The following is a 25,409-nucleotide window of genomic DNA, read 5'->3' as shown; positions in this document are numbered from 1 at the left end:
TTCATTTGATACATAATAATTTAATTTAATTTTGTGATACATTTTGTATGTTTACCTTTAATACATTATTTTGATATATTTTAACTTGTGGGATTTCGTATGTGTACAGTTGATATATTTTTATGGTGTTTTATTCTATTAATAAATCTGGCCAAGGGCCTTTTATTAATAAAGAATATGTACAAAAAATGCTCTGGCCCAAGGAGATGGCCTAAACCGAGAAAATAAAGACATCAAAAGAAAACAATAAAGACTATTCTAGAAAGTAAAAAACAATAAAGGAAAATGAAAGATTAGGAAGGTAAGAGGTCTGCTGGCAGCGATGAGCTTAAACAAATCTTCGATAAGCCTTTATCATCAAAATCAAAGAAGCATCTAATTTACACTACTTCACTAAGGTATGTTTCTTTGTTATCTAGACGTTGTTGTGCTTGAATATGTATCAGATTCACATATTTTGAGCTATGAATAAGATCAAGAGAGCTTCAATTGAATTACATCTCAAGTCTCCTAAAACCCTCACCACGTGTTGTGTAGTTGTTACCAATAGAGTCAAAATTCAAGCACTCGATATAAACTTTGCTCATGTTTAGGTCAAATATGAAATTTTCCCTAATTGTAAGATACTAATATGATTATCATGTTTATTCCTCTACAAAGGGCTAAATCTCATTGATATTAATACCACCTTCATATTAGTTTAAAAATTTGTGGCCTATTAATATGCTTACAATTAAATTAATGCCAATAATAGACTGCACATTTATGGAATTAAACGAAATTTAACTCTGGGTTGTATTTTGAGCCTCCCATATATGATACCCTGTCTGCTTGTAGGAGTGGTTGCTTATATTTCCTTCATGAAATTACCCTTAATATGGTGCTTTTCTCTTTTGTCTTCTGATCCTCATATGTGGCATCTGCTGCTTATCTAGAATTACAATGCTCTTTGCTTTCCTAGGTAGCTCCAAGAAAGTGTTAAAGCTTTTTGTACCTGAAAAATAAAACAATAGTTAGTTAAAAAATCTGCTAATGTGTTCTCTTCTCTATAGATGTGTTTGATTTGAATCATGCCTCCTCCAACTAACTCTCTTAGTCTTTTAATAATCATAACAATATTATAAGGACTTTTTTATTCCCCTTTCACCAGTTTAGTTAGAGCCATCGAATCAGTTTCTAGGACTAAAGGTAGAAGCTGACGTTCCACACAATACCCATAACCTTCTTTCATTGGCATTGCTTCTACAAATATAGTTTTAACTTTTTGAATTTGTTTACATGATGCATACTTTATATCACAATCCCCATTCTTACACAAAATGCGATTGAACAAATCCCTGGGTTCCCTATTGTACCATTAGAGGTGCAATTCTACCTGCCTTGATTTGGCCTCTTCCACACTACTAAGATAGTCTTCAATTGAGCCATGTAATTCTGCAAAAATTCCACCAAAATTGGCCAACTAGTTAGTACTTCCGTCAACCAAGGATACCTGTTTATAGTTATATGATGCAGATTCATATTTATTTTATGAATAACCCTACTGATTGGTGTTACACCACCATGGTTTATTCTATTCCTCATCTTCCATAGTTGCCAACACACCGGTCCTGGAATAGCCTGAAAAATTTGCTTAATTCTTCTAGTTACCTCTATATTCAACAACTTTGATGTGTCTAATAAACACTATACAAAAGAACCCTTAACCTCTGCACCTACTGCATAATAATTCCAAACCCTAGCTGCAGCTTCACTAGAGATAAAAAGGTGATGGACAGTTTCTAGAAGAGGACATGAATAATATTTACATCTAGAAACTAACTTAATCCCACACCTTTGCAAAATATCATCAACATGGATTTTAATTTCCACAATTTCCCTAAGAAAAAAATTAATTTTGAAAGGCATATCTTTAATCCATGTGTATTTCCAATGCTCTTCAATATTTCTTCTATGTCTGATCAATTGATAGACACTTGATACTATAAACTTACTATTTGTGGTGGGCATCCACCAAAGTATATCCTAAGGTGACGCCTTCTTACTAATGTTGATGTTTTCTACAGTTTATTGTTTAATGTCTCCAGTTAAAACACCTTGCATTTTCTGAGCATCCCATCTGTTCTCTATCATAAATGAATTTATATCTCCATCTTCTTATTGATCTTAAAGTCAGGTTCCACCATATGATTCAAAGCCCCTAATCTTGTCTCATTATCAAGCCATATGCTTAAGGATCCCACAATTGATTTCCACCATTATTTTTACTCAATAAAATATCTAGCTTCTACAATCTTCCTCCATGCTCGAGACACAGTTTTACACTGCACCACTATTTGAATAAGTTTCTTACAATACTTAATCCATATATAATCAGTCTATAATGATCCAGATATTCTAAAAAACTACCATAACTTTGTAAAAATAGCTTTAGATATGCCAAAGAGATCTCTAAACCCCACCCCATCTTCTTCTTTTGGAAAACATGTATTGTCCCATGCTACCTAGTGTTTACTTTTTCCTTGCTCTTTGGTACTCCACAAAAACCCATTGAAGATTTTAGGAAGTTCATACAAGATGAACTTAGGTTCCACCACTGCTGAAAACAAGTAGAGAGGAATAATCTATAGCACACTATTAATTAATACAACCTCCCCACAAAAGATAATAGCTTTTCCTTCTAATTCTGAAGTCTGTCTTTTCATCTTTCTAATCAAGTGATTATAGTAGGCCTTTCTTTTTCTTATATATGTAATTGGGAAACCTAAATACTGAAAATAAAAATGAGCCTACTTATAATCAATTATGCTATTTACCACATTCATCAATGAACCAACCACCTTTCTATACACGCAGAATTATCTATTGTGTCTATATATTATTTTCCCTGAGATCTCCTGATAATTATTCAACACTTTTATGACTAGATCTAAAGAAAGTTTATCAGCAGAAGTAAAGCTAATTGTATCATCTTTATAAGCAATATGATTCAAGTTCTTACTCCATTTGTTCAACCAATAACCTTTATACATTCCATCTTTAAACAATGCATTTAGGGCTCTAGATAAAACTTCAGTAGTAAGTATGAAAAGTACAAGTGACAAGGGATCACCTTATTTCAAGATTTAGTAGAGCGACATAAACTATAGGAATACCCATTAATAATATAGAGTACCAATTATTTTCTACCACCCTCCATATCAAATCAATAAAAGTTTCTACAAAACCCATTTTTCTCATAAATCATCACCCTAGTCAAGTATAAACATGAAACTCTATCATAAGACTTAGACATATCCAACTTTTGAACAACATTACCTGTTTTTTCCATATATCTAATATCTAAGATAATCTCCTAGGTCAGCAAGACATTTTTTAATGATGCTCCTTCCTTTTATAAAGCTTGACTGTGTAATGACCTGAATTTGAGAATTTTTTATTTTTATGTGTTTTGACTATTTTTCCCTTTTTCATAGTTGCTACATATTGGTTTAAAGGTTTGAAGATAGTTGATGCGATTTTTAATGTGATTGGAAATGATTTATCTGGTTTGTGGGTTTTAGAGGCTTGAGAATCCATATAATTAAATTCGATCAACATTTGTTGTTGTAGTTGTCAAATGGCAAAACATACCATGCTAGCTATTCTGAATTATGAAATTTGGGTTAGTAGTGGGGTTGGTTTAATTTTGGGATATTTATGTCTCATTTCAACCCTTCATTTATGTCACAACCCAAGGTTATCCCCTAGTTGTGACACGGTGCTCAAGGCCATAAGTGACCTCAAGTAAACCCATGATCTGGTACCTGATAAGAGCATAAAATAAAATAACATTAAAAGATTATATGTGGAAGATAAACTGATAACCTACAGGTAAGATAGAATACTAAAAAAATACAATATGTCCACATTACTGATAAAGAAACTAAAATACAAGTCTGAATGTCTGAAAGTCTCTAAGACATGAGGAGTTGATAGGACAAGTCTCCAAGTAACTCAAACTGACTGACATGAAAGAAAATACTTTTAATAACTGAATCATATCATCCTCGATGGATGAGAAAAAACCACAACTGCTGTTACGTGATGCTGAGCTGACTAAGAGCGGTCGAAAAATTGAGCATCCAAACCTATGTTATAAGATAACATAGCACAAAAGAAGAGTATGTGATCAGTACTTTGAATGTATTGGTACATAGGATAGGGACTAACTGAAATACATAGGAATACTGAACATGAATGCATCAACATGTAAAACTGAGAATGTAAGATCGAGTGAAGAATGTACCAAAATAATCTGTAAAACTAACTGACTATATAACTACTAATCTGATTACTTGGTCAAGCAAAACTGAATTGAAATAAACTGAGTACTGAATAAAATTATGGGATCTATTATGTAATTAACAAGCCCTAATTTGAGCTAATCGGGGTCCAACTGTAACCCTAGTTGAAAGGGTGTTAGTACCTTGCCACGGGTACGGACACTGGCTATGTGGATCCACTAAACTGGTGTCCGAAAGGACTAGGAAGTCAGTCCTCTATTGGCGGGTGAATCCTAAGATAATGTCAGTCCTCTACTAGCGGTTGGCATCTCATAACCTATGCTGGCAATGTAGTTTTTGAACAGAGGGATTATTACTAAAGGTCTCAGTACTGTACTAGTGGGTGAAACTTCATCCCTAGGTTTGCTCGGTTCTAAATCTTACTCCCAATTGAACTGATACTGGTATTGATTACTGTTAACTAAAATCATAATAGATAGTGCTCAACATGGTCATAATACAACTGAGTATGATATTGGAATTCATGATTTAACTGACTTAGTATTTGAAAATCTGAAACATGAGTAAACACATAGGTATCGGGTGTTCATTAACCTCCAGCAATGAACGATACTAAAATATGACAACATCACTTAAAACATTGGAAGAAATTCATAATTTAGAGACCCAAAATATAATACATTTCAACGAACGACTGAGATACATGAATTTGATTATGGGGAGGTGTTATACTTGGGAGGATAATATGTTCACATGGTTTAATTCATAACTTAATAAACTAACATGGTATTGGCTAAACATGACATGGGAGTTTGGGACATAAATCATATAGGAGCATCATTCACATGGGAATGATTATTATAATGGCTTGAATGTAAAACTACTAAGGAAACATGGATAAATTTTATATTTAACATTGAATTTGATTATAAAAGAGAATAAAATTCATACTTGAATAAAAAGGGATTTTGGGACTCAATGGGTGGAAGGAAACCCATTGATGAATACCCTATATACCTCAATTGGTTGAATTATTTAAGAAAAACTTGAAATTGGAATTTGAATACTTGAATTCTTGGAAAGAAATGATGAATTTTGTTCCTGGAGAAGGGGAAACGTTTGTACGTATGAAAATAGATGGTATTGGGTCAATTGGTACCCCTATTAAGGTTTTAATTCATCACTTTGGTGCTTGATATTAGAGGAAAGACTAAAATTCCCCCTTGAACTTTAACTAAAATTGCAGGAAAACACAGTCTCCGTCGCACAGAGGTTATCGTAGAGACTAACCTTTGTGTCATAGACCTTATCGCGAAGGTCTAGCCTCCATGTCATAGAGTTTATCGCGGAGGCTAACCTTTGTGACATGCGAATATCACGGAGGCTTGCTGCCTTCGAGGTCCAAAATCATCTCGAACCTCTTCCAAAAATTCTAAAACTCATTCAGGACACCCTTTAACATCCCTAAACATGACTCAACTTAAAATCATTATTTCATATTTAGGAAAGAAAAAAATAAAATCCTTGAAATATTTGGGTCTTAAAATAGTTATTTCCCTTTGTACTTAGGGTAAAATTCATGCCTTGGACCCCTTAAACATGAAACTAATTGCTGAAATACATCTAGAATTTTATGGGGTATTATAATTTCTTCCTCTTAGGATCACTCAGCCTCGAATAAAGCTGTCTAAGATGAGATACTAAGAAAATTGAAATGAATGCTTATGATCTAAATCATGATTAAATCATCGAGTCTGAAATATGATACGGGAACTGAAATAAATTCATAAATAAATGCAATGACTCGTGGATGGTTATATAGATAAAATAAAGTGTGAGAGAGTCAATTTAAGAGAAACATTACCTCAAGATGAATATGAATTTATAGAGAAAAGATGGAGATACTAAAATTCAGGAGGGGTGGATTAAAAATTTTTGTGATTCGACTTTTAACCCCTCACAGTCGACTTGCCTGCAAATCAGTACACTTCACGAAACAGATTAGATTTGAAATAAATGAGCAAGTAATTAATTGAATTTAAAGTAAAGACATGAAGATTTATCCTAGTTTAGAACACTAATGTTGTGCCTACTTCCAGTCCCCTTTGGTTGCATTGTTTCCTTAAATCTTTCAATGTTCGGCTCGAGTACAATGATGAGAAACAAGTTTCGAAGACTTATTTTGTTCTTCAGATCTCGTGACACACCTTCAGTTTGTATTACAAAGTTGACTCGATCCTATTCTTTATGTAACAATTGTAAACTAAGGATTACAATGCTTTGTGTGACTAATATTGAGACACCTTGAGATTTCTCCTTGAAGTTGCGTGGGTGCTTTATCCTTTAGTCCTTTTCTTTTACATTCTCTAGCTTCTTTGGTATTTGCGCTTTGTAAGGAAACCCAAGATATTTCTTCTCAATAAAGGATTTGGATTGATTCCTTGATTGAGGGATAGAACCATAAGGTATGTCCATATCAGATATGTCCATACGTGGTGCAACTTTCACTGCTATACATGTCCATATCAGATATGTCCATGTGGCCTTCTTTCCTTTTGCTTTTAGTCTTGATTAATTTGATTTCCCCTGATCCCAGGACTATTATCTTTCTTTCTTTTGTTCTTATTTTTGATTAATTCACTTTCCATAATTCTTAGATTCCATAGATCTCTATGATTCAAAGTTCTTCCATGTTTAGAGCCAACTCTCTTGCTTCCTTTCTGAATTAGCTTTCTCTGATCCCCATATCTTTGTGCGAGATATACTTCCATCATTAGAGATCTTCCAATATCCTACAAAGATCCACTCATTAGTTTGTCATTATTAAAACTTAAATATAGGAGGCCAATAATTTCCTCCTTTTGATAATGTCAAATAATAATTTAAACATTAGTTGACTTCCTTGTCTATCATGGTAGTCGGATTGCTCCCTCTGACTTGTAGTCACTTCTGATATTCCTTAATTAGTCAATTCTTATTCAATGTCAGTTGACTTGCCCCCTCCCCCCCCGACTTGTAGGTACTTCTGATGTTCCTGTCTTTCTCCCCCTCTTGGCATAATAAAAAACAACAACAGAGAAGCAAAAGAGCAATAGACATATAGTAGAAAAGCAATCTATTAACTAACAAGTAGTAGGTAAAATAGAGAGTGTGGCAGATAGTGTGTTAAAAAACATCTTACAACCCAACAAAAACAAGGCACATGACCCCCTTTTGAAGAAAAGTGTCATCATTCACCGCTTTTTTAGGAAGTATGTCAGGGTATTATGCATATTATGAAAAAATGTATCATATGATTTTTTAATATTTTTAATGGAGGAGTAGGAGTTCTAAATGCAAATAACTAGATCATCATTGGAAGAGTGAAATTAGGACTCGAGGGAATCCATGCAGTTGAACACTTGAGTAAAAACTTGATACCCTCATGTTTGAATTCATCATGAGCCAACCGGACCATGCCTATGACTATTCTGGTGCTCTTCCCAAGGTCTAAAAGTTTGGAAGTCGACTCATGCAGTAGTATGACACCTTCCTCAATATCTTTGAAGCTATCCTGAATTTCCTTGAGTTTTTTCAAGACACTAATAATGGGGTTAGAAACAGACTTGCTTACCTTGCGGAGTTCTGACTTTGCCCGAGCAGAATTCTTCTTGCACCATTCTTCTTCAACCAAAACATAGGCCATACTGGCAAAAAGTCTTAGAGACATATGTAGTAATAAATTCCACTTAGGGGGAGGTAAGCAGAGAGATCAATTGAGTAGTACTGAAGATTTTGAGTAATAAGCAAGCCATATGGTAAACTAGCAGAGACATGAATGTCTGCTGCACTCTTAAGCATGTACTCATGAATCTAGGTTGCCCAATTAATTTTGAGTTTCTTAAACAGGTAATAAAATACAAAGACATCACGACACGTAATATAGTTGAGAGATCCTTTTTGAGGAATCAATGTGGTAGAAATTATATGGGATAGGATTCAAAACTTAAAACATAGGGATAGATGGCCAAAACTAGTCCAAACAGAGTCAGGGTCAGACAAAACCCTTTTGGCTTTATTAAAGCTAACCTTCTAATCTTTGGGTTAGTTACTATTTATAAAACATATTGTACTAGATAACTTTGTATCAAAACCTTTTTCAAATAGAAAATCATTTAAGATGATTCTTGTTCCAAACACAAGAGTCTCAAGTTCACTACTATTAGGAGAGAGGTGGAGATTAGCATAAAATAGGCGAACTAGATCCTCATAAACCAGAAGTCTACAGAGACAAAAAACCTAGGACAAATATTGAAAATTAAAGAAGTGAATAACATTTTAGAAAATATCTTTCAATTGATAGAGATTGATAATGCGATCGGGTACATCGGAGCAACTTTTAAAGGTAGAGAATTTATCTTTGTGAGTGCATGTCCAAAATTTGTGCATGTCTTCTAGAGGGAGGGAGTTTAGAGAGTTTGTATGAGGTTTCTTGGTGGATGGGGTTGGACAGGAAGTAGGATAACATCTTTTGATGAGAGTTAACTGAGAGTCCAACAAGGATTCTTTAGAGGACTTGGAGAGGAGAACATGGGTGTTGGAGAGGGGCTTGGGAAGAAATTTGGACATATTTTCTATGGAAATACTTTTGGCCATGAAAGAAGAAGGTAGATAAATTTTAAAGGGACACAGAGGGAGATAAGTGTACAGTTAAGAGGACTAAGGAGGAGAGGGAAAAATAGGTATCTATCTAAAAAGATAATGAAGGGAAGATGAAGACGTCTGAAGTAAAAAGGCAACTGTTGGAAGTTAAAGGTGGTAGAAGGGGGTTGTTGGGAAGGTAAAGGGTTGCAGAGCTGGCAGAGGTGGAATGAGTATCGGTGTGAAATAATGATGACTTCTCTTTTGATAATCGATTTTTGGTTAAAAACCGATGAGAAAATTAAAACAAGTAAAAAAAGATTTTTATCTAAAAATAAACTTATAAATCATTAATACTGAGAATGACAAGTCTTTTTCTAAGGTAACAAATCTATTTTCTTACAAGGGATTCAAAATATCTGTCAGTTGATTTTTGGAGTCAACAAAAGTTAATGAAAAATCGCCATATTCTACATGATGTCGGATAAAATGATGCTTAATATCAATTTGTTTAGCCCTATAATGATGCACAGTGTATTTAGACAAACTAATAGCAGTGGTGTTATCACACATTATGGGAATAGATTCAAAAGACAAATTAAAATCAACTAGTTGATGCATAATCCATAGAATGAGTACTATAACTTCCAATGGCTATGTACTCACTTAAGTTGTTGAAAGGGTAACTGAAGTTTTGTTTTTGCAGCCATAAAATCAGGGCATCACCAAGAATTTGACATGCACCACTATTGTTTTTTCTATCACTTCTATCATCGACAAAGTTAGCGTCCGAATATCCAATTAAATCAAAATGGAAGGAACAAGGATACCATAGTCTAATGTCTTGAGTTTCTATGAGGTATTAGATGATCCTTTTGATGACAGTCAGATAAGACTCTTTGGGATCAACTAGAACCTGGCATACTTGTATACACTGAACATAATATTTGGTCAACTGACGGTCAAATGAGCAGTGATCCAATCATTCCCTTGTATATTTTTTCATCAATATACTTTCTAGATAAGTCTGAATCAAGACTTGTGGATGGACACATAGGAGTTCTATAGGCCTTTTCTTTTTCCATATCATATTTTTTGATGAGTTACTTTATATACTTAGCTTGAGTGATGAAGTTACCTTTGGGAGTTTGTTTGATTTGTAATCCCAAGAAGAATGTAAGCTCTCCTATAAGACTCATTTCAAATTCACCTTTTATCAGATTTGCAAAAATCTCACACAGAGAGATGTTAGGATTACCAAAAATGATATCATTAACATAAATTTGCACAGTAAAAAGATTTGAAACAAGCTTATGTATGAACAAAGTTGTATCAGTTTTGCCTATTTGAAAGTTGTTATTTAGTAAAAAAGTACTCAATCTCTTATACCAAGCCTTTGGAGCTTGTTTGAGACCGTAGAGAGATTTTGACAATTTGAAAATATGATTTGGATAAGATGGGTTTTCATACCCGGGGGGTTATTTTAAAAAAACTTCCTCATGAATAAAACCATTAAAAAAGGCATTTATGACGTCCAATTAATAAACTTAAAACATTTGGAAGCAGCAAAAGCTAATAAAATTTGAATTGATTCTAACCTTGCCACAGGATCAAAGGTTTCATCATAATTAATACCTTCTTATTGGGAGTAGCCTTGAGCTACAAGACTGGCTTTGTTTCTGATAACCTTACCTTCTCCCCTCAGTTTGTTTCTTGTAGACCCATCTAGTTCCAATTACTGAGCAGTTTTTGGGTCTTTCAACCAGAGTCCAAACTTCATTTTGTTCAAACTTGTCCAATTCTTCCTTCATAGCTTCGACCCATGATTTATCTTTAAGGGCCTCATCGATCTTCTTTGGTTCAATTTAAGATACAAGGGCAACATATGCTTGCTTTTTCAATGATGCTCTTATTTTTACCCTATCATCTGGATTTTTGATAATAAATTCATTTGGATAGCTAGCAATTGTGTTTCTATTCTTTTGGAATGCTTGGTTTGACTAGTTCTGCTATTGAAGTCAGCTCTTGAGAGGGCATAGTCGACTCGTATTGTGATGGCTCAAAGGTTGTGTTAGCATTGGCTCCAAATTGTAGATCACTCACCTGTTCTTCATTAATACTCAAACTCATAGGAGGGTGATTAGATTCATCAAATACATTATGCATAGATTCTTCAACATATAAGGTTCTTTTATTATAAGCCCTGTAAGCACGACTAGTGGGAGAATACCCAAGAAAAATACCTTCGTCACTCCGTGGATCAAATTTTCCCAAGTTATTCTTACTATTATTGTGGATAAAGCATTTACATCTAAAAGGATAGAAATAGCTAATGTTGGGCTTCTTTCCTTTCCAAAGTTCATATGGCATCTTCTTTAAAATAGGTCTGATTATGCATCTGTTGATGATATGACATGTTGTGCTTTTTGCTTCTGCCCAAAAGTGATCTAGATTATGTTATAATATCATAGTCCTTCTAGTTTCTTAGAGTGACTTATTCTTTTGCTCCATCACAATATTTTTCTGAGGAGACCGAGGTGATGAGAAGTTCTGAGAGTATCCGTTCTGAGCACAATATTGCTTAAATGCCTTGTTTTTAAATTCTCTTCCATAATCACTGTGAACATAGGTGATAAAGTGTCCAATTCCTTTTTGTACTTTTTTTTTACAAAAGGTCTCAAAGTTTGTAAAAGCCTCATGTTTATAAGCAAGAAACATCACCTAACTAAAGCATGAGTAATCATCAACTACAATGAAAATGTATCTTTTTCCACCAATACTTGCAGTTTTGGTAGGGCCAATCAGATCTATGTGGATTGTTTGAAGAGGTTTGGTGGTAGAGACAATGTCTTTGACTTTGAATGGTGTCCGGATCTGTTTGCCCAATTGGCAGGCATCACAGATATGATCTTTTTTCAAACTTGAGTTTTGCCAGACCTTTCACCAGTTCTAGTCTAGATAGTTTCTCAATGATATGCATAGTAGCATGACCAAGCTTTCTGTGCCACCATCAAATATTATTGGTTTTCACAGTGAGGTAGGTTAAGGCAGAAAAGTCAGGACTATTTAAGACATAAATATTATCAATGCGTTCACCAATGAGAAAAATGACTCTTTTGTCATTTTTAGCTTTGAAGGAGACTCCGAGTCTAGCATCACACAGTTGACTGATGCTGAGCAAGTTATGTTTGAGTCCATTTACTAGATACACTTTAGTAAATTCGTATAAGGAGCTGAGCTTTACTGAGCCGATTTAGATGACGTTTCCTCTAGCATTGTCACCTAATCTAATTGATCCTCTATCTATTTTCTTTAGGGCACATAAATTTTCTTTCTTTTTGATCATCTGTTTAGAACATTCGCTATCAATGACCCACATTCCCTTCTTATAGCTCTTGTAGGCATATTCCTGCATAATAAAAAAATTAATTTTATTTAGGTACCCAAGTGGTCTTGGGTTTTTGTTGGTTAAATGTGCTCTCTTTAGTCTTCCAAACCCATACACTTTTAGGCTTATGCCTGCAGCTATAGGATTTTTGCCCTTTCCGTGCATAGATAAAGTAGATAGGACCTCGAGAGGAGAAAAAGGTCTTGTATGAATTAAACGATTCTAATAAGGAGCTTGAGTAATTTTTAAAAGAGTTTGATCTCACAAAAATGTGACTTGGTGATTTCTTAATGTTATTCAATTGCATTTTTACTTCATCAAGATCTTTGTGAAGTAAGTCAATTTCAATTTGACATGCTTCGATTTTTATTTAACAGTTTCTTCATTTCTCTTTGAGTTTTTATTTAAATTGAGCTGCATAACTTTTCTTCTCTTAAACGAGTTTATTATATTCATTTCTAAATTTTTGAAGCTTGTTGGTTATTGTATCTAGATTATATTCAAGGATATTATAGTTATGATAGTCGTGTGGTCTTACCTAGCTAGATTCACCTTTTTCCATGAAGCAGATATTGGCAGCTTCTGTTTCTTCTTTAGTTTCATCTTCATCACTCCATGCTGCAAAATTTTTGTTCTTTCTAGATAGTCTTCTTCTTAATTTTGGACTATTTTATTTAAAGTGGCTAGGCCTTCTATAGTGATAACAACGATCATCAATTTTAGTAGAATCACTAATCTTGACTCCTTAGGATCTTTGCTGTCTCTATCTCATGATCTGCCTTACTCCACAATTTTTGAGAGCCATTCCTTTGCTATTGGATTCCTCCATAGGACCATCTTCTTTATTTGGTGCAGCATTGAAGGCAACTGGTTTCTTCTTTTCATTTTTATGGTGCTTGTTTATATAATTACGTTCATATGCAATGAGATTACCTCATAGCCCATCGTATGCCATGTTGTGAAGATCCCCATCTTCTAGGATAGAATCCTTGGTTTCCTTAAATTCTAGGAGACTCTAGAACAACTTCTGGACTTGAAGGCTATGTGGATAGATCATCTTAAGTGATTTTATTTTACATATGATCTTGCTGAATCTGGAAAACATTATTACAATGTTCCCATTCTCTTCCATCTTAAACAGCTCGTATTCATTGACCAAGGCTATAATTTTTGATTCTTTGACCTTGGTGGTTCCTTCTTAGGTTATCTCTGGTTTGTCTGACATCTCTTTTATAGTCTCCCAGGTTGATAACTTGTCATATTCTTCTCCACTAACTACACAAAGAAGTAAACTTATAACTTGTGCATTAGTTTAGATTACCTTTTGTTGTTCTTTGATGACCTCAAAGCTTTCAAGGTCTTCTACATTAGTACCGCTTGATTCTTTGTATTTTTCATTTTGCTTATTTTTAAGTCCTAGAATCAGCTTTGGTCCCTTCTTAATGACAACCCAAGCTTGGAAATCATTTGATTAGACAAAGATTATGAATCTATTCTTCCAGTAAGAGTAGTGCTGTCCATTAAAATATGTCGGTCTTGTGTAGAAGTGACCATCTCGAAGAAGAGCACCAGGAATTTGATAGTTTGCCATTTGATCTTTTCTTACGTGTGGTTAAGCAACACTGTTTGTAAGACGTGCTCTGTTAGTAATTGAAATTCAAGAGGAGGGCGAATTGAAAATTTTTATTAGTCGACAATTGACCCCTCACAATCGACTTGCCTGTAGATGAGTACACTTCATAAAACAAATTAGATTTGAAATAAACAAGCAAGTAAATAATTGAATTAAAAGTAAAGACACAAAGATTTTTCCTGGTTTGGAACACTAGTGTGGTGCCTACTTCCAGTCCTCTTGGGTTTCAATGTTTCCTTAGATCGTTCAATGTTGGGCTCGAGTACAATGATGAGAAACAAGTTGTGAAGACTTATTTTGTTCTTCAGATCTTATGACACAACTTCAATTTGTATTAAAAAGTTGACTCAATCATTATATAACAATTGTAAACTAAGGATTACAAAGCTTTGTGAGACTAACATTGAGACACTTTGAGATTTCTCTTTGAAGTTGCGTGGGTGATTTAACCTTTAGTCTTTTTCTTTTATAGTCTCCAGCTTCTTTGGTCTTTATTCTTTGTAAGGAAACCCAAGAGATTTCTTCTCAATCAAGGATTTGAATTGATTCCTTGATTAAGGTATGGTACCATAAGGTATGTCCATAACAGATATATCCATACGTGGTGTAACTTCCACAGCTACACTTGTCCATATCAGATATGTACATGTGCCCTTATTTCCTTTTGATTTTAGTCTTGATTGATTTGATTCGCCATGATCCCGGGACTATGATCTTTCTTTTTTTTGTTCTTGTTTTTATTTATTCGCTTGCCATAATCCTTAGATGATGTAGATCTCCATGATTTGATGTTCTTCTATTTTTGGAGTCGACTCTCTTGCTTTCTTTTTGAATTAGCTTTCTCTGATCCCCATATCTTTATGCGAGATATCCTTCCATCATTAGCGATCTTCTAGTATCCTGGAAAGATCCACTCATTAGTTTTTCATTATTAAAATTTAAATATAGGAGGACAACATATACTTGGCTCACATATCTGCTTTTGCTTTCAAAGTGGCTCCCTCAACGACCTGATTTTGCCATAGAACCTTGACATTTTTTTTCATATCCACACTATCTACAAATCTAACAATAAAGGATCCAACTGGTAGGAAAGACTATCTTTCATATCCACACTATCTAAAGGAACAAAAGAAGCTAAGTCTCTAATACATTTTCTTTGGAAGTAGACATGAAACACCGGATGCACTAATGCCAAATCTGCAGGCAACTTTAACTCATAAGCTACCTTCCCATAACAGCTAAAAATCCTATATGGGCCAACATAGCAATGAATAAGCTTCCTTTTATTGCAAAATCTCTTTACCCCTTTCATGGGTGAAATTTTTAAATAACCTAAGTCACCAACATCAAACTCAAGATCTCTTCTCCTCACATCTGCGTAATATTTCTGACAACTTTTGGCTATCCTTAGCCTTTCACGGATCAATAAAACTTTCTCTATTGTCTCAAACACTGAATTTGGCCCTATTAAAATAGCCTCACCTATTTCAAACTAACCAATAAAAGATCTACACCTCCTTCCATAGAAAGTCTAAAAGAGAGCTATCTGAATACAAGAGTTATAGCTATTGATATAGGCAAACTCAATCAAAGGTAAATGGTTATTCCAACTACCCTTAAAGTAAAAAACACAAGATCTCAACATGTTCTTTAAGGTCTAAATTATCCGCTCTGCCTGACCATCTGTCTGAGGATGAAAAGTTGTACTAAGATGAACTTGGGTACCGAGACCCTTCTAAAAAGCCTTACAAAAGTGAGAGGTAAACTGAGTACCTCTATATGAAATGATTGTCAATGAAATCGTATGAAACTCTACCAACTCCCTGAGATATAGTCAAGCATAATCCTCAACTGAATGCGAAGTATGAACTGGAAAAAAATAAGCAAATTTGGTCATTCGACGTACAATGAGCCATATCAAATCATGCTGACGACACATACGAGGAAACCTTGTCACAAAATCCATGTTCACTACTTCCCACTTCTAGGTAGGGATGCTAAAATCCTGAAGCATCCACTAGGCTTTTGGTGCTCAACCTTAACCTGCTGACAATTCAAACACTTAGCCACAAATTCTGCAATATTCTTCTTCATACCACTCCACTAATAGATTTCCCAAAAATCATGGTACATCTAAGTGGCTCCCGGGTGAATAAAATACCATGCACCATGTGCGTTAGTTAATATTTGATGTCTTAAACCATCAAATCACAGAACATATAACCTGCCTTGGTAATAAAGCACACCATCTCCCCCTTGGGAGAAAACCTTAACCTTTTGATCCCTGACTTCCTTTTTCAACTTGACCAAAATAGGATCCCTATTTTGTTTTTCTTTTACTTTGGCAACTAGTGAAGATTCTGAACCATTCTGAACCCATATGCTACCATTGACTGGATCAACCAACCAAGTACCTAACCTAGAAAGATGATGAACCTCATGGACTAACTCCTTCTTATCTTCCTCAATATGAGCAACACTACTCATAGACAATCTACTAAGGGAATTAACTACTACATTGGCCTTACTCGGGCTGTACAACACACTCATATATAGTTTTTCAACAATTCCAGCCACCCTCTACGACAGAGATTAAGATTTTTCTATGTGAACACATATTGTAAACTCTTATGATCCGTGAACACATCAATATGAACCCCATAAAGGTAATACCTCTAAATCTTTAAGGTAAAGACAACTATTGCCAACTCAAGGTCATGGGTTGTCTAATTCTTGTCATAGGGCGGCTAATTCTTGTCATGGGGCTTAAACTGCCTAGAGGCAAAGGCTATGACCTTACCTCTCTGCACTAACACACAATGAATACCAACTCTAAAAGCATCATAGTAAACTACAAACTCATCTATGCCATTTGGCAAAGTCATGACTGAAGCGAAAGTGAGTTGAGTCTTCAACTCCTAAACACTCTTCTCATAAGAATCTGACCACTAAAATTTGACTTTCCTTTGAGCTTGTATAGAAATGGGAGAATCTATATAAGAAAACCCTTCAATAAACCATCTATAATAGCCATTTAAACCCAAGAAACTCCTGATGTCTGATGGAGAGATAAGTCTAGGTCAGTTTCTCAATACTTTAATCTTTTGAGGATCAATTCAGATACCATCACTGGAAATGATGTAACCAAGGAAAGATAGAGATCTCAACAAGAATTCACACTTACTAAACATAGAAAATAACTAGTGATCCTTAAGGGTCTGTAATACAACCCTCAAATGGTCTTCACGATCACTCTCACTATGGAAATAAACAAGGATGTCATCAATAAGACTATGACAGACATGTCCAAGTACTACTTGAACACTCTGTTCATCAAGTCCATAAAAGCTACAGAAGCATTCATTAGTTCAAAAGACATAATTTGGAATTCAATATGACCATATCGAGTCCTAAAAACTATCTTTAGAATGTCATATTCTCTAACTCTAAGCTGATGATAGTTGGAGCTGAGGTCTATCTTAGAGAAATAACTTGCACCCTAAAGTTGGTCAAACAAGTCATCAATTCTAGGAAGAGGATACATATTTTTGATTGTGACTTTGCTCAACTGATGATAGTCATTGCATATTCTTCTAGAACTGTCCTTCTTGCACACAAAATGAATTGGGGCACCCCATGAAGAAATGCTAGGCCTGATAAAACCTTTACGTAAGAGATCTTTCAACTGTTTCTTTAATTTCTTAAGCTCAACTGAACCCATTTTATAAGGTGGAATTAAGATAGGAAGGGTATCTGGAAGAAGATTTATTTTGAAGTTAATTTTCCTTTTGGTTTCTGGAGAAATTCTGGGAAGATCTTCAGGAAACACATCTGGAAATTCATTTACTACTGGAACTGACTCAAGACTCATATTTTTAGAATTTGAGTCCTTGACTAGGACAAGATGGTAAATACATCCCTTGGATATCATCTTTTTGCCTTAAGATAGGAAACAAACTGAGGCTTAAGCTTTGAAGTACTACCCCTTCATTGAATAACTGGCTCATTAGGAAACTGGAACTGGACAATTCTATTTCTACAATCAACTGAGGTATATGACTAGTGAAGCCAATCCATGCCAAGAATGACATCAAAATTAGTCATCTCTAACTCCATAACATCAATTGAAGTAACTTTTTAAGACACTATGATTGGGCAATTTCTATATACCCATCTGGATACAATAGACTTACCCACTAGGGTAGACACTGATAAAGGCTCTGCTAGCATTTTGAGACTGATACCAAAATCTAAAGCTATATAAGGAGGCATAAATAAAAGTAAAGCTCCAAGTTCTAACAATGCATAAATCCAAATATGGAAGACTTGTAACATACCCATAACCACATTAGGAGAACTATCCTAATCATGTCGAGTCTGGAAGGTGTAAAGTCTATTCTTCACTACCCACTGGTGGCACTAGAGGTGGCACTCTATTGAATCAGGCGACCTGATGAAGCTGATAAAAAGTTGGACTAGCCCTATTGGCGCAAATCCTTTCCCCTCTGGGCAACCACTGGATAATCTTTGGTCTTGTGTCCTGGCTTGCCATATCCAAAACACGCATCACTACCTATCTTGCACTCTCTTTGATGATTCTTACCATACTTCCTACAAATCAAATTGGTATGACCACTATTTACACTACCCTGGGACTTAAAGCATGGAACTCTATCTCGAGTATCCTGCCTGAACTTAGGCACTGATGCACTAGTTGAAGATGAGTCTGGAGCTGAAAATTTCTGGAAAACTTGAGAACGATTACAGACTTTCAATCGTGTCTGAGAAAAGTTAAAGCTACTTATCCTGGCCCTTTTATTGTCTTTTTCCTTTTCCTTGAGCTTCTTCTCCTCAATCTATTGATCATGACCATCAACCTAGAAATTTCTATCTCCTTAATCAACATAGCTATCCTACACTCTTTTACTATGTTATCAGATACACCAGATACTAACTAGCTCATCCTAGACCTAGAGTCGACCATCATAGTTAGAGTATACCTTACCATCTGAGTAAACTTGAGTAAGTATTCCCTCACACTCAAGTTACCTTTATTTGTATGTACGAACTCTTACACCTTAGACTCCCTCAACCTTAGTGGGTAGAACCTATGTAAGAAAGTCATGGCAAACTCCTCCCACTCTATAGGTCCTGCCTCAACACCCTTGTCTTTCTTCCATTGCGTGAACTAGGTATGAGCTATTTCCTATAACTGGTAAGCAGCTAAGTTTGCACTTCTACTCAAAGTGAAACCCATGATGTCTTTCACCTTTTGCACCCTATCCCGAAACTCATGTAGATCCTCCTCAAACTTGAATCCAGAAAAAAAAGGGGGATTCATCCGAGTAAAGTCTCTAATCCTGGATACAGCCATATTCAACTCTAGATTGACTGTAAAACAACCTTCTAGTTATTTTGAGTGGCTAAAAAATAGGCCAAGGCTATAAAAGCAACTCTTAAATTGACGTGGGAAACATGGTCATTCAGGGGATCTTCCTGAACAGGTTATGGCTTGGGCTGATCCTTATTTTTTCTCTTATTATTTCTTTTGAATGGCATTGTCTGTAAATGGAATGAAGGACAAGTTATAAAAAGGGATTCAATGGAGCTCATGCTCTTTACACGACATAAATACTAAAAGAAGGGAAGCTTTCCTAAATCATATTGTCCTTGATGGATGAGGAATCTCTATAATTAATGCTATGTGATACCGAGCTAACTAACAGCAGTTGAGAAACCAATCATCCAAACCTATGTTATAAGACAACAGAGTGCAAGAGAAAAATATGTGATCAGTACTTTAAATATATTGGTACATGGGATGGGACTAACTAAAATACATAGGGATATTGGACATGAATGAATGAACTTGTAAAACTAAGAATGCAAGACCAAGTGAAGCATGTACTAAAATAATCTATAAAATTTACTGACTATATAACTGGTTATTTGATTACTTGGTCAAGCAAACCTGAAATTATATAAACTGAGTACTAACTAAAACTATGAGAGCTATCATGTAACCGACATACCTTAATCTGAGCTAATCGGGGTCCAACCTATAACCCCAATGGGAAGGGTCTCATTACCTTGCCATGAGTACTAACATTGGCTGTGTAGATCCACTAAACTGGTATCCCAAAGGACTAGGGATTCAGTCCTCTACTGGCGGGTGACCTCTAAGAGAATATCAGTCCTCTATTGGTGGATGATATCTCATAACCTATGTTGGCTATGTAGTTCTAGAACTTAGGGTTTTCTACTAAAAGTCTCAGTCCTCTATTGGCAGGTGGGACTTCATCCTTAGGTTTGCTCGGTGCTAAATCCTACCCCAGCTGAACTGACACTGGTATTGATTACTATGATAATGGAATTTATGATTTAACTGACTTAGTACTTGGAAATTTCAAATATGAGTAAACACATAGGTATTGGGTGTTCATAACCCTGCAACACTAAATGATACTAAAATATGATAACAATACTTAAAACATTGGTAAAAGCCATAATTTAGAGACCCAAAAGATAATGTATTTTAATGAATGACTGAGATTCATGAATTTGAACAAGGAGAGGTGTTAAACTTAGGAGGATAACATGTTCACATAAGTTTAAATCATAACATAATAAACTGACATGGTATTGACTAAACATGACATGGGTGTTTGGAATGTAAATCTTATAGGAGCATCATTCACATTTGAAAGATTATTATCATGGATTGAATGTAAAAATACTAAGAAAACATGGATAAATTTCATAATTAACATTGAATTTGATCATAAAAGTGAGTAAAATTCATACCTAAACAAACGGGAATTTTGGGACTCAATGGGTGGAAGGAACCCATTAATGAGTACCCTATATACCTCAATTGGTTGAGTTATTGAAGAAAAACTTGAAATCTTGAATGCTTGAAGTCTTGGAAAGAGAACTTAAATTTTGTTCTTGGGGAAAGGGGAAGGGTTTATATGTATAAAAATTGATGGTATCGGGGAAATTGATGCCCCTATTAGGGTTTTATTTCATCACTTGGGTACTTGATATTAGAGGGAAAGATCAAAATGCCCCGTTAAACTTTAACTAACATTGTAGGAAAATACAGCCTCCGTGGCACGGAGGTTATCATAGATACTAACCTCTGTGTCACAGACCTTAGGAGGTCTATCCTCTGTGTCATGGAGGTTATTGTAGAGGATAACCTCTGTGACATGCCAATATCATGGAGGCTTGCTACCTCTAAGCTCCAAAATTACCTAAACTTCTTCCAAATATTTTGAAACTCTTTTGGGACACCCCTTTAACATCCCTAAACATGATTCAACTTAAAAAATCAATATTTTGTATTCGAGAAGGCCAAGAATGAAATCCTTGAAATCTAGAGGTATTAAAATAGTTAAGTCCTTTGGTACTTAGGGTAAAATTCATGCCTTGGACCCCTTAAACATAAAACTAAGAGCTAAAAAACATCTAGGATTTTAAGGGATATTACAATTTAGAAAGTAGTGAAATAGGGTCTTAAGGTTCATTTATTGATAATAAACTTTTTGAAAATCCAACATTGCCATTGAGTCTTAAACAATGAAAAAATTAGCCTAGTGGTATATATAATTTTCTTTTTCCGGGTCTCAAATGAATCTCGAGGGTCTTCTTAGGGATATTTTTAACTTGTTTTTTACTGTTGGTGCAATAATTTCTTCTGCATCAGGACTTTTATTGCGATCGTCAGCCTTAATAACTCTCTTTATTACAATCATGTGATAGTTTTACCATTGATCAGGACGAGCATTCAGTTCAACTGGGCTAGGTTGACTCATTATGATGCCTAACTAGGCGATCATGATGACCAACTTCATTATCGATCAATGTTGACCCGCGCGATCACTAGGTCGGGGCCTGCAATTGTTAGATACTATTCACTGAACAATATAAAAGCCTTTTTTTTCACAATTATACTCCATCATACATGATTTGGAAAAGATAATTTTTGAGGGTTTCAACATTGATTTTTAGGTAGGTAACTTATAAACTCATAATCCCTCTATTTCCCATTGATTATATCTTTAAAAACATATTTAAATCATGATTTTGGAACTGGTAAAGTTTAAACAGGGATTTTCTTCATTTTAGACCTCACTTTTTACCTATTTTTGCATGGGTGTTCTCCAGTAGACTTTTATAACCTTGGAAAATGTGTTTTTGAAATAAAATTCTAGTTTTACCTCTTTTATTTTTGAACTTATTTTTCAAACTCGTCTTGAGCATAGCCCAAATATGGGTAATATGAGTATCATTAACTTTCTTTTAATATGTAAATGCTATATTTGAATGTTGTAGTTGATTCTGAGGCCGTTCCTTAAGGGAAGACTCTATTTTAAAGTACCCTAGACTAGGTTTTCATTATTGTTAGGTAAATTATGGCTTAACTTCTTTAAGATTGAGCTGAGTAGTTGATATATAAGTAAAACATGCTATGGGGTAGGGAAAGTAACTATGGAGTTTATATTTTGAGATTTATTTTACTGTTGGTTGCTTGTGTGGGAGTTTATATGTTGTTGTTGTTGACTTGTGATATCTGGTATTTTGTGTTGCCTGTGTAAGGGATTTATTTGACATCATTGGCCTTCTGTGTGCATCTAGATGCCTTTATTCTAGATCTAATGCCTGCGCAGAGGCTTAATTTGATAATATAGGCCTTATTTGAGAATTAGTTAACTTTATCATGATAGTTATACCCGAGTTTGGTTTTGATATGACATAAATGATATTTTTCATGCATATTTATTCTGATGATGCCAGACATTGAGTTAATAATTATGAATTATGGATATATTGAGTTGATTTTTGAGCTAACTTATATATGTTTACATGTTTATAATGTGAGCTATTATTTGGGTCTTTTTTTCTTATAGGTAATGTCCTTATAGTATATTTTACTTGTCTTATTTCCTACTTTGCTCAGTCATCCTATGATACCTACTGAGCATAAGTGGACCCATACTTATCCCTACTATTCCTTTTTGATGCAGATCTAGGTCTGAGTATGACACATGACATTTGAGTTTATATGAGATTGGGTGGATCTTCAAGGTACTGATGTGCTGTAGAGTTTGGGTCTGACTTTCAAACTTCATCTTATTTCCTTAATGTCTTTACTTACTTTTAGATACAGAGATGTATCTTCAGTAATATCTTAGGTTGTATTAGATACTCTTGACATATGACACCACTTTTTAGGTTTATTATGACATTTATTTTAATTTTATGCTACTATTATACTAGTATAGGTCTGAATTCCTTTGAGAAGTCATTCTTTAGTCTCATTTTTGTTGATATTTGTATTATCCTATTAGTTTGGGTGATTAGCTTACTTATCAAGGCTAGGCCGTTATAGATGCTGTCATGACCTAGTTTTTGGGCCGTCATTAATTGGTGTCAGAGCAACCTAGTTCACCAATCTTATAAGTGTAAGAGGAAAATGTCTCCTAGGGTTGCACAGATTAATACATAGGCATCCATATCTATTTTTGAAAGAATAAAAAATGTCTTTAGAAAAAACTTTAAATATAATAGTGAAAGCAACCCAAAAATAATGTAAAATATAGATAGATAACTCAATAGGAACTAAGAGTCAATAACAGTCACCACCCACACTTTGTCCAAAAAATCCTCTAAACTGAAATACTATGTTAGGTCAGGACATACCCCTAACCATGGCCAAAAGAAAATCCAAAAGTATTAAATAAAATGATGGGATTCCTAAGAAACATAAAAAATAGTGAAATTTTTGGCCTTCTAAAATATGGAGACTCACCACTTCAAGCTGACCAATGGATAAACCCTAACCACCTAACTCTTCACAAAGTAACCAAAGGACCTATAGGACCCTACATCATGATATGATGTAACGTCTGGGGATGGTTAGTGGGATGAGCACTAGCATTAACTTAGAGAAGGGATAGTATAATACCATAATAAAATTAGTCCAAAACCATTCAAAAATCATATAAAAATATTCATATATACTATACTTCCTCCGTTTAAAAAAAAGACCTAATTTGACTTGGCACAGAGTTTAAGAAAATAAAGAGGAATTTTGAATCTTGTGGTGTTAAATTAAAGATATGTCCCAAAATGTCCTTCAATCGTGTGGTCTTAAATATGCCATGTGGGTAATTAGAACTCTTGGAATTAGTTATAGCATAAAGAGCAATGTTTGGTATGCCTTGTAATTAAGGTGTATTTTGAAAAAGGAGAATTCTGATCAAAACCAGGCATTCTGCCTCACCCATGTAGCTATAAAAATATATATAGCTATAGAAACATACATTTCTCTATAGAGACAAGGACAAAACTAGAATAATTCTTTCTATAACACCCAATCATTATCTCTAAAGAAACGTGCATGATTATAGTAATGCTGCTATAGCCATGTATGTTGCTACAATGGTGAAAATCACTATTAATATTAAATATTCCACAAAATGATTTATTTCTCTAAAACTCATTTTGGGACAAGGAAGAGGTGATTTTGAGTGAAAATCGTTAGTTTTTTACTATCCTTCTCCTCTAAGGAAAGTATTTTATCCTTATTAACTAGTAAATTAATAATCTAGCTTTAGAATTGCTAGTTTCATAGTCCATGGAGTTATAATCCCCAATGTGGTGGGTTATTTAATTAAATATGTATTTATATGCATTTTCTTGATCGAGATCATATGGAATTGTATGAAAGGGAAAGGCTCTAAATTGGTGAAGTTGTGCAAGCTTGGTACGAGCTAGGTGATGGTATTGTAGTTTAATATAATTTGTGTTATATGTTCATGTTGACTTTTTCTTAGTATAGCTTGTTAGTACATGTTGTTAGGTGTGGTCAATTCATTGATTTTATCTTTTTGTATGATTTTTACCTACCTTATGTTTAAATAAGGAAATCATAGGTATTTGAACATTCTATTGTCTTATGGGTGGAATAAGGTTGGCAGACGCTTGAGTCTAGGTTTTGGTACGTAGACAAAATTTTTCCACTATACATCATGACAAGAAGGTGGTTATAATACCTGTAGCATGTATGTATGAGGTTTAGGTGAGCTTAACTATTTCATGAGTGAATTAGAGAATATGTCTAATGCTATGTTAAGTTATTTCTTAACTTGTCATGACTTTCTTTGAGTTGGTTTGACTTACTTGAATTTGTTAAAAATGGTTTGACTTGTTCTTGAGAATCCTAAACTGGAAATTTGATAATTGATTGCTAGGTATAGGCTACAGTGAGAATGGATTAATTTGTTGCACTATATTTTTCTTAAATGTTTATATTCTTACGCAGTAGACTATTGTTCTTGTGTGTTGATACTATACCTACTCTTACTTTTATTAAGTGTAGCACATATTCCAGTGGCTCTTGAAGGACCTCAACTGTGATTCTAGCATATGATTCAATTTTTATGGACGTGCGGCTTATTCAGCTACCATGGAA

General features: G+C 34.6%; 1 long non-coding RNA gene across 1 annotated transcript; it reads left to right on the top strand.

Moving 5' to 3' along the window:
• The first annotated feature begins 224 nt into the window (after positions 1–224).
• Positions 225–23,236, top strand: LOC124899712. The gene is made up of 2 exons (XR_007057179.1): positions 225–398; positions 22,960–23,236. It is a non-coding gene; the product is annotated as an uncharacterized LOC124899712 (long non-coding RNA).
• Positions 23,237–25,409: the final 2,173 nt, after the last annotated feature.

The sequence above is a fragment of the Capsicum annuum genome, chromosome 6, assembly GCF_002878395.1.
Source record: "Capsicum annuum cultivar UCD-10X-F1 chromosome 6, UCD10Xv1.1, whole genome shotgun sequence".
Taxonomy (NCBI): Eukaryota; Viridiplantae; Streptophyta; class Magnoliopsida; order Solanales; family Solanaceae; genus Capsicum; species Capsicum annuum.
This window is presented reverse-complemented; position numbering and strand designations above follow the sequence as displayed.